The sequence below is a fragment of the Cynoglossus semilaevis genome, chromosome 1 (assembly GCF_000523025.1).
Source record: "Cynoglossus semilaevis isolate Cse_v1.0 chromosome 1, Cse_v1.0, whole genome shotgun sequence".
In the NCBI taxonomy this organism is placed as follows: domain Eukaryota; kingdom Metazoa; phylum Chordata; class Actinopteri; order Pleuronectiformes; family Cynoglossidae; genus Cynoglossus; species Cynoglossus semilaevis.
Window position 1 is genome coordinate 14,446,981 of NC_024307.1, and position 14,370 is coordinate 14,461,350.

The 14,370-nt window shown below is 42.8% G+C and overlaps 1 long non-coding RNA gene across 1 annotated transcript; it reads left to right on the forward strand.

The window, feature by feature from the left end:
• Positions 1 to 7,064: 7,064 nt before the first annotated feature.
• LOC112488065 (uncharacterized) lies at positions 7,065 to 9,264 on the forward strand. The gene is made up of 2 exons (XR_003051775.1): positions 7,065 to 7,795; positions 8,179 to 9,264. It is a non-coding gene; the product is annotated as an uncharacterized LOC112488065 (long non-coding RNA).
• The last annotated feature ends 5,106 nt before the right edge of the window (positions 9,265 to 14,370 follow it).

Genomic DNA, 14,370 nt, shown 5'->3' on the forward strand with positions numbered 1-14,370 from the left:
AGAAAACAATTTTCCCTTCGGGGACAGGCCTTTTTTTTTTTGCCCCCCCCCCCCCCTTGACTGAGAGGCGGGGGCCAAGAAGTAGATTAAAGACGCAAAGTGAGTAGAAATGGACAATGGACAAATTGACTGTGTCAGTGTGATGGTGCTGAGGTTCTAGAAGCATCTGCTGCTGCCAGGGCGCTGATAGTTGTTGAAAAGAAAAAACACAGCGTTTTCTGGGAAAGGGAGGAGGGGCGGCGGTGGCAGAAGGAAGCAGTTTGTTTCAGGTCTGGCCTTATTTACTCCATTGTTATGTGTGTACACAGCCAAGCCATCAAAGACTCATGAACACAACATTTGGTCATGAACACAATCACTGTGTTTGTCAGCTGTACAACATATTGGAAGTGCGACATTGAACAGAAACCCTCAGCATAAAAAAAACAACACAATAATTTACTGTCAGATCCTCAGACGTGGTTATTTTAAACACTGTGACTAATTTCAAGCGACATTAACTTGGAAACAAAGCTGCAGTTGAACAACTGTGAGTCTACGTACCTCAAACAAGACTTCTCAAATGTTTTTGTTACTTTGACGAAGATCATTTACAGTGTGTTTATTTATTATAACTGAACCAGAACTCCACTGGGAATAGCCACGTTAGCCTGACTTTCACCTTCACAACCTGATTTTAACCAATTCAACTGTAGCTATTGAAACTTCTAGGCTTAATCCCTGAGCTAACTTTTATTTTTCTTTCGTGCTACCTTTTAGCTCTCATCAGGTCTAACATTTTCTGGACTTGCTTCAGTCCTCATTTAGCAATTTTTAGCTATCTTTTAACCTAATTTCAATCCATTTCTGGTATCTAATTTTAATCTGAAGTCACCTTTGGGCTAACTCTCTAGGCTTCAGTGGATTAACATTTAATGTAGAGTTTTTTCTTTGCTAACCTAACCTAAAATAGAGGATATTTTCCCAGATAATGTTGAGCTAGCTAGTTAGCTATTCTGATTCATTCTAACTAAATTTCAGCTATTTCATGGCTAAGATGGCTTTATTAATTGGATAATTTATTATATTTCTTATTTTTGGGATATAATTCCAACACTTAGCACACTCTGAGCTATTTTCTAAACTACGACACTTAGCACACTCTGAGCTATTTTCTGAACTACATGCTAACGACAGGCTATCACTCGTTTCAGATTTCTATAATTGTCTTTCATCTGCGATGTGAGGCAGTCTGAGGAGACAAGTTTGTTAAAGATTGTTGAGTGGTTACATGTGACAGGAAAGTACAAGACCGTGGAACGAGGGGCAAATGGCCATGAAAAGAAAAGGGACAAGACAATTGAGCACACACACTCTCTCTCTGCTCTCCACGGCGGCCGCAGCCACCTCCTGCTCTGCATGGCCACGTCCCATTCAGTAACGGACCCTGTGATCAAAGGGGAATTTCCAGCTCTCCGTCTCTGGCTGCGGCCACCTCTCTGTACCAGGTCAACTGGAGAGAAGGACGGAGGTCATGCTGCTCATTCAGTTCCACAGGATCCTGATTGGGACACAATGGAGCGGCATGCTGCGTCAGTTATGTGTGTTTGTGTTCAAGCATCCTCTCCTGCCCCCTCTTCACCCAGATACACCCTCACACACATGGTACCAAGTCCTGAACTTGCTGGACACCGGACCCTGACCCAACAGCAGGTGCCGGGGTGTGGGCGGAATCTGTCCTCAGACCAGCTGTGGACACGTGGGCCAACGGCAAGAGCTGAGAAGATGCTGCAGAGGAGGGGAAGGGTTAAAAATCTCAAAGGAGGACAGTGTCCTTGTTTGCCATGTCATGGGACAAAAGGGGAGGGAGAGGGAGGACGAGACAGACTGAGACACACAAGAAAGACAGAACCAGGGAGTGGGGGTCTGATTCAATGCCAGGCCTGGAAACCAAGGTCTATATTTAGACTGACAGTGTCAGAGACTGGATGAGAAGGGATGATACTTATGTAAACCAGATGGTTGAACAGAGGATGGGCTGAAACGCTTTAGTCATTAATGGGAAATGAAAATAAATCAGACATGCTTGATTGTGACCATGAAATACAGTTTAGGAACAGAACAAATCGGCGTTGCACTCTTTTTGTATGGATTTCTTCACTGTCTGAGAGATGAGTATTTACACCAGAACAATGTTACACTGGCAAAAACCACTTTCTTATTCTGTAAGCACTTCACATTGACACAAAGCATTTACCAGCCTCTTACCATAAACCTAACTGATACAAATACAAACTTCATCTTAAGCCTAACTCTGATCTCAATCTTGGACCTTTGAGGACCGACCAAAATGTCCCCACAAGGACAAAGTGTCCCCACAACTATTCCAGCTTCACCAATAACACACACACACACACACACACACATATATATGTTTAGGCTAGGGCGCTTTGGCCCAGAGGCAATGTCTCTGTCATTGGTGTGGAACCCCAGGGTTCACCTCCTGGGCAAGTTCAAATCCCGGTTAGGGCCGATGGCACCTTCCAGTGGACTCACCACCTGCAGGAAGGTTTGGTACGGTGCAATGTGATTTGGGTGGCAACTGCTGCCCCCGCAACCCGGTAACGGATAAGCGGATGAAAATGGATGGATGGATGGATGTTTAGGCTATATATTGGCCCTGTATTTATACCAAACTTTTTCAGTTCACATCTGCATCTATATGTCTTCAAAGTTTAAGGCAAAGTAGAACAAAGTCCAACTTCCCGAAGTACCAGCAGTGGTATGCGTACCCCAGTTTGAGAACCACTATATAAATATCTAATGTAGTTATAGTTTAGAAAAACAGTTGTACAAACTCTTTCTGTACCTTAAGGGAGGCAATTATTCAAAGGAGCGGAGTTCAAAAGTGCCACACATCCAGTCAGTGATCATGTGATGTTTGTTCAGGTCGTTGATAAACTCTCAGTTCGCAGAAGAAAAACACGCTCTGCGTCAGATGTGAGGAGAACAGCTTCCAGGGGGTTATGGTTTGCTGGGTTGTGTTACGTAGGGTTGTTCCAACACACAGTGGCTGACAGTGTCTCCCTTCTGCCCTGCTGACTCTTATTTTTGTTGTTGTTTTTTTTTTTTTTTGGTGTTGTTTTTTTTGACCACCTGATGCAGCAGCCTTCATCTGGCCCGTATTAATGGACCTGCCCACACCCCCCGCGGCGGACCGACGAGGGCCGAGGCCCACAGATCCCCCATGACACAGACTAATGCATGCAGATGGATGGCCCACAGGAACTCCTCACATGTTCCACAGGGGGAATGCAAAACATCCTGCGCCCAGCAGCACTGCGGTGCGCGCACTTACTGCACATCTGGCGTGCAGATGTAACATCAGCAGAAGAAAATAGAAGGTGGAAGAATAGATAGGCGAGAAAGCTGCTGCGAAGTTCAGCATGGTCGCTCCGATGCCCTTGTGTATACCAGGGACTTTTTGTGTGTGTATTTACACGTGTGCGTCTGTCTATGTGTGTTGCTAAATGGGCCTGAACAGAAGCAGCGGCTGTGTTTGTGGGCAGACGGCAGAGAGGATCAGAGGTGCACTCTCTGCAGGGCCACAGACAATCAGCCATTCAGAGTCACAGGCTTGTGTTTAAGAAAGACATGCTGGCATCTGGACGTGTGTGATGGAAGAGGAGCTGTCTCAGGTCAGTGGAGGACAAACAACCATGTACATGCAGATGTTCTCTCCACTTCTACAGCGGGTACTGTAGAAGTGATGATGGAGAAGACCAGGGCGGTGAGAGATGAATAGAAACACTGGGGATAAATAGACCCACATAGGAAGAAAAAAAATCAAACTTGGTGTAACACAGACAGGATTGATGTCCATGCAGGAAAAGGCAGGGAATGAAAAGCTCGGAGGTATTTTATACTGGACATGTTTCATAATATTTGTCTACGCTGCTGTTTCACATTCTGTATGTGTTTCATGGCGGTAGAGGCCTCGGGCTCTTCCGGAGCAGCAGTGACATAACTGTGAGGAAGACAAGGGTCACAGGATGACATGATTACACTCATGACCTCAGATCACTGTCAACAACACCCTGTCAGACTGAACAGTAAAAACCTTTTTTTAACCTCACTTGAATTGTCATGATGTAAGAGAGTCAGAATCAGATGGAAAAAAAAAAGATCCTCAGATGAAACTTTATTATTACTCTGTTCTAGGCCAGTGGTTGGCTGCAGGGAGGGGGGATACCAAGGCTGACTTTGGAAACAACATTTTCAAACCGCCGTGACCCAGTTGACCAACTTTTTTTCTTCATTTCCTTATTCTATTCATCCTTGTTACTCTCCTTCTTCCCATCCCCCTCCTCCTCCTCCTCCTCCTCCTTCTCGTTTTTCTTCATCTAGTTCTTTTTCATCCATTCCTCGCTGCCTTCTTCTGCTGCTATCCCTTCTTCATCATCTCATTTTTCTTTCTTCTTTTTCTCCTTCTCCAGTGGACCTTCTTCCTCTGTATCCCTATGTCCCAGTGACCTCACTCTTTACATCCATAAATCTCCTCTGGTTTTCTTTCTCTTTCATCCTCACAGCTTCATCTCTAACATCTTTTTTTCTTACCTCCAAACCTCTCAACCTCAGCTTCACCATCATCATCATCATCTAAAACTCTGCCGACTCCAACTCCTCAGAACAGAGCGCTTCTGTTGGCATTCGTTTTTCCATCAATTCCAATTCTTTATTCTTTTGATGAAGACCAAATATTTTCTGTAAAGTGGGAAAAAATGAAGTGATGACCCCAAAATCATATTATGACCTAACTCTGGGCCTTGATCTTATCGTAAATTGTCAGTTTTTTACAGAAAAAAAACCCAAACATATTTCTACTGTAAATGATGTGTTTATACACACCTCAATTCACCTGTTCATCGAAATGGAAAAAAAGAGGCAAAAAAAAAAGTCAGCATGTCAAAATCATCAGAAAGCGTGCTAACAAGTTTCCGTCCACTAGGTGGCACTTGTGCTCTGCATCAGAGCACGCCTCCAGATGAAGACTGAGGACAGGCCTGTGCATCTGTAGGAATCTGATTTGTGTCTGAGCCTCATGACCTCCAGTCACACTAAGAGCACAACAAACAAACAAACAAAACACCACCGACAACTGTTGACATTACGTCTCCGGTGATAAAAACTCCGACTCTGATGTCGTCGACCTTCTTTAGTTACACACATTTAGGATCACAGAAACAACACAGGTCTCACACCGTGTGATCGTCAGAGACACTCATATGAAAATATATGCACTTGGCGTCACATGATCGATGTACTTTCCTGACTGAACCCCATCAGACTGACTTCCTGGTACAGACGAAAAAAGCTGTAAATCTGTTGAAGGACTGACCAACAGTTGTTGTGGTGCAGTGTCTGACAGAACCTTCCAGTCATTGTCAGTGAGTGTGTGCTGTTGTGTTTTGTTGTTCTAGTCCCCAGATCACATCAGTCTTCTGTTTCCCTTCCTCTTTCTTTTCTATACAGCACNCCCTCCCCTCCCCTCCCACCACCAGGGACACACATATGAGAGCAAGGTAAACACAAACCCAGAGACGGGCAGTAAAAAAAGACAAGAGACTGGAAGCTGTGGTCACAGAGTGAGTCAACTTACCGACATCCTCATTGGTTTCTGTGTTTTCTGAGTCCTGTACTTTAATCTGAGCCATTGAAGGAATATGCCTTATCTTAATCCTTACCGTAACTCTAATCTGACTGATTTGAACTCACTCAGTGAGGCTACATGTAAAATGTCCCCACGGCAACCAAACAATGGTACTTCTCAAAAAAAAATGTCCCTACTAGAACAGCTGTAGTAGAAATACACACACACACGAGGACAGACAAGCAGTTTACAGCCTAAATTCAGACACATAAAAGTAAAACTAGTCCAAAACTTTACATAATAATCCGTCTGATGGCTGACAGGGCGATGGACGTGTGCATCACTTAAACGTTAAATGTTTAACGTCAGAGAAAAAACGTCTCATAAGTTAATTTAATTTAGAAAGAAATTCTATTAGATTTAAAGTCATGGCTCACTTATCCAATTGGTTTTTCCGTGTTTTGTTTTTTTTTTAACCAGGCTACGTCAAGGAAATAGTTCAGTGATGACATTTAGAAATGCTAACTGGCTACTTTTGGACAGACGTAGGTAAGTTCTTACAGTATTAGCTGTATTAACACACAGAATGAAGGCCGTACATGCTGTACTGACATACAGCAGTACTGAACACGATGGAGTTAGCAACACAGTTGAAGCAGAAACTAGCTGAGAAAAAATAAGTTAGCCAAAATGGTTAGCTAAAAGATACATTAGGCTGCTTGTTTAAGATAGCAAGTAACTACATTGGAGTACTCACTAAATAAGCCGATGTGATCTGAGAAAAGACAAATTATTGAAAATAACAAAAAATATAAACATAACTTAGCTTAGCTTAACCTTAGCTAAGATCAATGACCAAGCGCATTCAAACTTCATTCATTCAAAACATGAACAAATGTAAATCAATGTTACATATTGACCAAACAAGCTGGCCAAAAATGTAGCAAACAAAAAAGAAAGAAGAAGATGTAACAGCCAACAGAGCCAACAAAACCAACATAAAAGAGCAATATGTTTAAAGTTTAAAAATGATTATCCACTCTTTTCTAAACAGGACTAAGTCACAACTATTGCTTTAAAACTCCACTGAACTTTTTTTTAAAAAACTGTCGTTCCTCCAAAACAATGTGGATCACAAAATAGACAACACAAGACTATGAACAACTCAAAAGTAGCTAAACTGAGCTAAAAAGAATAGCTTTGTCCATCATTAGTCTAAAGAAGACTAAAGTTTTTTCTTTAAATATCTATTTACCCTCAGTCCAAAAACAAAACAATAACAAAGAGGAAGAACCTTTTTCTAACGAGAAGCACACACAGCTGCATCTGGAAAGTTCCACGTTAGCTGGTGAGAAACAGCATGACTCAACAAAGAGGAGAAAATGAAGAGAGTAACGAAAACACGGTGATAAAAATGTCGCTTGATTATTGAAGAGAGTAACGAAAACACGGTGATAAGCAACGGTGTTGCTTGATTATCGGAAACTACATCGGAGTGTTTGTTTTTATGTAAATGTGTCTCTCGTGTGATTTGAGTCTCCACACGTGGTGAACACCTCGGTCCCGTCTCTGCTCCGTCAATGAAAGAGTAAGTGAGCTCGGCTTGTAATTACAGTAATGAATGATTCTCCTCTACCTTTTCCGGCCGTGTTACATGTCTTTCTGATCCCTCCTCTCCCTTGTTCTCCTCTGTCTCCTCCTCTAAAGCCCCCTCACCTTCCTCTCCTCCCTCCTCCCCCATTCTGCCTGGGATCTTTTTCTGTTTTTGGTAAGGAGATCCCCTGTTTATGTGGAGGTGGCTGTCCCCGGGTGTTCTTTTTTTTTTTTTTTTTTTCTAAACCATATTTACTTTGATCCTCCTACTTCTGTGTGTGCGTGCATGTTCATGTTCATGTGGATCTACCAGGAGCATCAGAGCAGAAGAAGAAACGCTATACCGTCCTAACGTACACACAAACATGTGGCTTTCTGTTATATGTGCATGTACATGTTTATGTCTCGTACTGTTACGTGAGTACCAGAGCGGCTCCGGTGGAACGCCGCAGTCTCCGATGGCTTTTTAATTGAAATGTCACTCGGAAAAATCGACCTCCATCTGCTCCTACTCTACTCCGTACTGTACAACATCGTGAAACTCCAACAGTTTCGACCTGGACAAAACACTAGGTATATCCATATGGTTATGGTTACGGGCAGACGTCACATTTTAGCGTGCTGTTGTCAGTTTTTCCACTTTTGCTTTCCTCTCTATCAGATCCTAAATCTGATCACTGCCACTTATCATAGACTGTATATAAAAACAGGGCCAGAACTCTCTGCAGCCCCCGGTGGTTCCCTGGACAAGTTCTCTTGTGTTTCCTAACATCAGTAAACAATTTCCTCACAATCATATGGTCTCAATTGGCAGTTTGGGGTATAGTTCTATAGGACATTATGGTTGTTTGTCAAATTAGGATAGCATGTGCAGAAAAACAGATGACAACGCGCAATGGAGATGAGGAAAACGTGTGGACAGTGTGTGTAACTGACAGCTGGATTCTTTAAAATAGGAGCCTGGGGACCGTGAACGCTGCCAACGTCGACGTTTAGTGAACATCAGCAACTTCGTGACGTCAGTGGACGCAGCCGACGGTCTCAATGTCTTTGGATCAGAGAGGAAAAGGACTAAAGATCCGGACCGCCGCTCGACCTTTTGAAAACCCGTGTCTGTGATTTTGGGCTGGACAACATGTTAACTTCAGTTAGAGGAGTGGGAGACGGGCCCTGCTGGGGGGTTGAAGGTGTGGACGAAGCGTTCTGTTGAATACATTTACGTCCATCCATCCAGTTTCATCCGCTTAGCCGTTACCGGGTCGCGGGGGCAGCAGTCTCTACCCAACTCACACTGCACTGTACCAACCCCCCTGAACCTTCCTGCGGGTGGTGAGTCCACTGGAAGGTACCAACCGCCCTCACTGGGATTCGAACTTCACCCAGGAGGTGAGGGTTCAACACCAGTGACCACTGAGACATTGACTCTGGGCCAAAGCACCACAAATAAATTTACTGTTTAATATTTTTTATTAGTGGGAAAAGTTTGTAATTTTATTGTATGTTTTAAGTGAGAATCTGCTTTTAGGAATCACAGTGTTTTATTTCATCACAGGGGGAAATGAGGGCTGTAAAAATGTCTGATCAGATAAAGCACAGCATATCTGTGCTGTTGTCACAGGTGCTCATGCTCAAAAGTTGGTTTTTTTTTTGTGGTATTTTGTGAAAGACATTAAGAGTAGGTAGACGTCTGTGTCTCACACCTTTTTTTCTTTTATTTGTGACTAATCCAAATGATACAAAACAAAACTGTAAAATATAAAACTATAAAAGTGAATGTACCCTCACAGAGTTGGTGAATGTGAGTCATTACCGCGTCTCTGTGACGTCGGTTTGTACGACTTGTCGAGAGTTTCTTATCAATGCGTGTTATTATGCCTCACGTTGAAGCTAACACCGGCCCACATCAACACCACAGTTTCATCACACTAATCTGTAACACAGATCACCAGAGAATTCGCCTCTGCACATTTTTCTAGTTCAACAGAAAATACACACCATCTATCAGGGATGGAATAAATTACAGACATTCACACAAATAAAACCTGTTATCTGGTTTGGATAGGAGACATAAGGTTCTTGTGGTTTGGGCTGCAGAAAATCAGAAAGCTGCATGTTTGATAAACAAGGTAAATGAGCTATTTTCACACCATCAACTGAAAAATCCCTACATGATTTGGCTGCTCACACGAAATCATTGCCGTGAGAGAAACTGTGGGACTGCAACTCTTCGTGCAGAGAAGCAGAGAAGACGGTGAGTGAACACAGAGTACCGAGTTCACATTTCAAGGATTGGTTTTATCAGCGAACATCTGTTGCAATGAAGATAGTTTATGGTTTTATTTCATCCCACATCCTCTTTACATAATTGTGTAACACAAAACAGACAGTAAAATAAATTCTGCTCATGTAAACAGGCCTGATGTCTGAAGTTTGACGCCTGGCTCTGTCTGGCCTTTTGCCCTCACACCTCCCCACTTCTCTCTGGGTCACAGCTGGGTCCCTCCTACGGTCATGTTTAGCGTTACCTGTCAGACACCCCTGAACCCCACTCCCTCCTCTGGCAGCAACAACAGCCATGTGGTGGGAGGAGGACGATGATATGAAACTGTGAGTCTCTGACCTGTGATTCCACTGACAGTTCACTCAGAGTTGAGGCAGAGATGAAGGGCACAGGTCACTTCCTTTACTCCTCTGAACTGAGCGCACATTTGATATCACAGCAAAACTGGACACTCACTCCAGCAGGACACCAGGACTGTACAGGCCTTAAGTGGCCCACTTCTGAGGTCCACAGTTTGGGCCACTTCTATGACAACAAAACGCGGTCTAGTTTTAAAATAGCAGATGTGAAGGTTGCTTGACAGAGGATGTTGACCAATGAGAAGAAGGCTAGCGTTGGTTAAAATTGGCCGAGAGATTCTGAAAATGAGTATTCAGAGAACTCTTTCTGTATGTGGGCAAAATTAACAAATGATGTGGCCTGTCACTGGGCCAGGCCAATTGTGCTGTACGTCACAGGACTTTAGTGGCCCACACCAGCCATCCATAATTATGGTCACATCTTGGTGACTAAAAAAAAAAAAAAAAATCCTGTTATGGCCAAACATTTGACCATTCATATTTACTAGGCTACAGTACGGCACCAAATTTGTCTGGTGCTGTAGATGTGGCCCAGATGGGTGATGTGAATAAGGTAGCTTGGTGTGGTCCAAACGTCCAGAGGAATGTATGTCAATGGACATCAAACAACATAAGGCCAAAAGAAAGTGGGCCACAGTTTGTGGACTAGGAAAGGACTTTTGTATTTCAACATTGGGCCACAGTAATGTAGTCCTTATTTTGAATGCTAGGGAACTTTCTCCAGAGGAACATGGTAAACAATCTAGACCAGGCGTGGCCAAACATTGTGGCCACAATAGTTTCTAAAATTTGACATGGGGCCGGGTCAGGAGTCAGCCTCATGATGGTGAAGCATTCTTAGAAACTAAGATAAATGACATGTAAAAGTCAAAAGATGCTTTTAGCCTTTTCTACACCATCTATTGGAGAAATGTGGGCAATGCAGGGAAGAGGCAGACGTATAATGATATGAATTAATAATAGTAGTTTGACCATGCCTGATCTAGACAGTACTTGTAGGCCAGATAAGGGCGTGCGGTGCAAGATACGACACTAAAAATGTGGACTAATAAACAAGTACGCAAAGAAAAACTGATGATACCATCACAGGACCAGAAGAACGTCACCAACATTGTGGATACAGGATGTAGACCACAGAAAAGACGGCTAGCTGTGGTTAAAGGTGCCAACGGAGGAGAGTACTGTGGCCTGGCACTGATGTTCCTGTATGGGGTTGAACAACTGGACATGATTGAAATGCAGATTGTTCACACACCAATGTGAGGACACTAAAACTGACCGGCCCATTGGGGAAAAAAATACATTTGTAACTTTTAATATCACTCTATTACTCTTTAATTGTCTACTGTTGTGTCAACTGATGCACTAACCCGAGTTGCTCTTTCTCCATCTTTGCCCATTTATTGTGTTTTTCAAATATGATATCAATTTGTCTTACAAAACAAAATGATTCTGTTTCATAAGAAATTATAGGCTTTTGGTTCCAATACTTCACTTCCTCAGCCGTGTGTGTGCGTGTTTGGGTGTTGGTTTTGTAATCGTTTGACGTTGCGGTTGTCTTCATTGGCTAACGTTTCACACAAAAGTGTGTGTAGCATCACAATTTTCGTTGGCTGCGCTTCCCTTGGCCCCACCTCCGCTTCACCCCACCCTGAAAAATCCACTGCCGTGCTTCAAATTATTTTATCTGGCTCCGGACGAGCTTTGAAAATATTATGGGAGGTAAGCTCATGGATGTGTTAAGAAAAATGGATACTCCTGTGGCTCAGCGCTCACCATTATTAAAAACCCAGAAGGAAGAGCTGAAAGAAAAAGAGTTGAATATTGAGTCTCTGTGGTTCATTACTGGGTCTCTGGTTCAAAGCTATAAAAACTTTAGGAGGACCAGAACAGGACCAGGGAGGACCAACAGTCCTTCTCCAACCTTATGTCGATGATACTTTTATTTTGATTACTGTCTTACTTTTTTTGTTCAGGGTACAAAGTTGATGCAGAAATAGAGCAATAAGCAACTAACCGCAACAGTTTTAACATTAAATGCATATATATAAAAAACAACTAATAGTCGACATCTCATCGACTTCTTAGTTTCTTTGCAGGAACCACAGAAAAAAGGAGAGCTGTGCTAACACTAGCATTAGCTCCAGTTGGAGGTGCATGCTTTGTTTTTGCTATGAATCCAGTGTAAAAAGGAAAATGCTTTTTTGTGTTTGTGGTTTTTGATACAGAACCACCGTCAACCACTGAACCTAAACTGTTGTCCTAAATGGACTTCTGGTTCCTGTAATGGTTTCTTTGTATTGTACTCTAGAACCTAACGCTGAAGGAAGATGAAAACAACAAAACAAACAAGTCTGTAGAGTGTCAAAAGTCCTTAACTGTTCATTACAGTCAGCCTGGGACCATTCGTCTCGTGTCTTCTAATCTGGACTAGTGCTATCCTGAGGTTTCCATCCTCACATGGACGTTCAACTGACCCAGCACTGGACCTCCATGAAGGAGGTCAAAGGTCAAAATCAAAGCAGGTGGCTGGGATAAATGTATTTTTAGGCACTAATGTAGGTCAAGCTCCAAAAATATTGAATCCTACATTTCCCACAGTGGAACAACAGTGATTTTTAATTAGTTCCTGCCTAAAAATAAATCTCCCAAACTGAACTACTACACACACGACACTCTCCACGAGGTCTAGAACATTTTGGTTCCAATCTAAATATCAACACTGATGTTCCGACATGAACTATGAGATAAGGAGTATTTTCCAGATGATGGGTTACAGCCCCACCTACTGGTTGCACGTCTTCCTCCTTTAACAAAACAACTGTCTGTTCAAATAAAAACACTACTGTGAGAGCTGACATTTATGAAACTACATTTATAGATAAAGTTGAAGGTACATTTTATGTCATCTTTTTTCTTCACTCTGTCTTTGTGGGCCACACACCCAAACAACACCCTGATTTGATATTCTTCACTCTGTCTTTGTGGGCCACACGCCCAAACAACACCCTGATGAACTTACGTGGCCCAGCCTAAGGGCATGTGGGCATACAGTGGACCACATGTCAAATGGGAGACCTTTAACCAAATGGGTCGCTTTTATTAGGGTGGCATTTTATATGGATGACACGTTTTATGGGACATGTCTGGGACATGTTTACATTTGTCTGACATGAATATAATGTGGCCAGCTTGCAGCCCGCATCAGGCAAATGACTGCACCGCTCAGTGCCATGGTTTGACTCCATGTGGGCCAAATGAAAGTTTCATATGAGCAACTTTTCCAACAAAAGCCTTTTACTACCAAATACCTTCAGACAGTTTTACTACCAGGAACTAGTTTAAGGAACTCGATGGTTTCGTCTTACACTGGCTGTTTTTAGTACTCAGTGAGTACTCTGTAAATATGATGTAATTTCATTAATTTCACATGGCTGTCTAGGGTTAAAGGTCACATGAAAACAGACACATATACTGCCTCATTTTAAACAAATGAAAAGATGAGGGATTGTATTACTATTCCTCTCCAGGCCATTCTTACTGTTAAGGTTCACATTAGCCACTGTCTACACAGACCCCCTGTGATCATGTTGAGACAGGTCTCTCAGGTGTCTCCAACAGTTTTGTTCACTCCATCTTTGTCAAGTGTTGAGCCACGCAGTTGATGATGAGAAATTCAAAAACTCAATTCATGGAGATAAACACGTCCTGGAAACATTTATTTGGCTTCTGTTCTGATCAGTGGAAACAGAAATATTTCCGAGGACTTACTCTAGTCCAGGCATGGTCCAGGGAAATGTGGGTATTGCAGGGAAAAAGCAGAAGTATAATAAATAAAATTGTACTGTATTGATCCCATAATTGGGAAATTGTTGTGTTAGCAGCAGATATGCAAGGGCCTAGCTTGTGGTTCCTCTGGGAATCGAACCCAGGACTCTCTGCTCTCTGAGGCAGGCATGCTAACTGTTACACTATGGAAACGAATGATAATATGATAATTTAATGATAATATAAATAAATTATATAATTTGGAAAAGTTTGGCGGGCCGGATAAAAATACTGAACGGGCCGCATCCGGTCCCCCGGACCTTAGTTTGCCCATGCCTGCTCTAGTCCGTGCTGCTGGTTTCTCACACCACTGGCGCGTCTGAGCTGGACAAACTGGATTATGACAGCAGTCTTTAATTGTTTTGTTAGTCACTTGTTTGTTTTTCTACATACTACGTTCACAGCTTATCTAAAAGTTGCATAATACAAAAAAGAATTCTCTTGCCTGTCATCACAGAAATATGTGGTGAGAGTCACGTTAACAGCAGAGAGCTGTCAATAACACGAACAACAGTGTTTTGTAATGAGACGGCGTCGTCACAGGGGGAGCTGTTTCTCATTAGCCTGTCACACCGCTGGGTTCACACCACTGGGAGACCTGGAACCAGATAATAAAGCTGCGAACGATGGACCAGTGAGTGGTAAAACCCCTCTTGTCTCTGCACTCTGCTGCACTCACC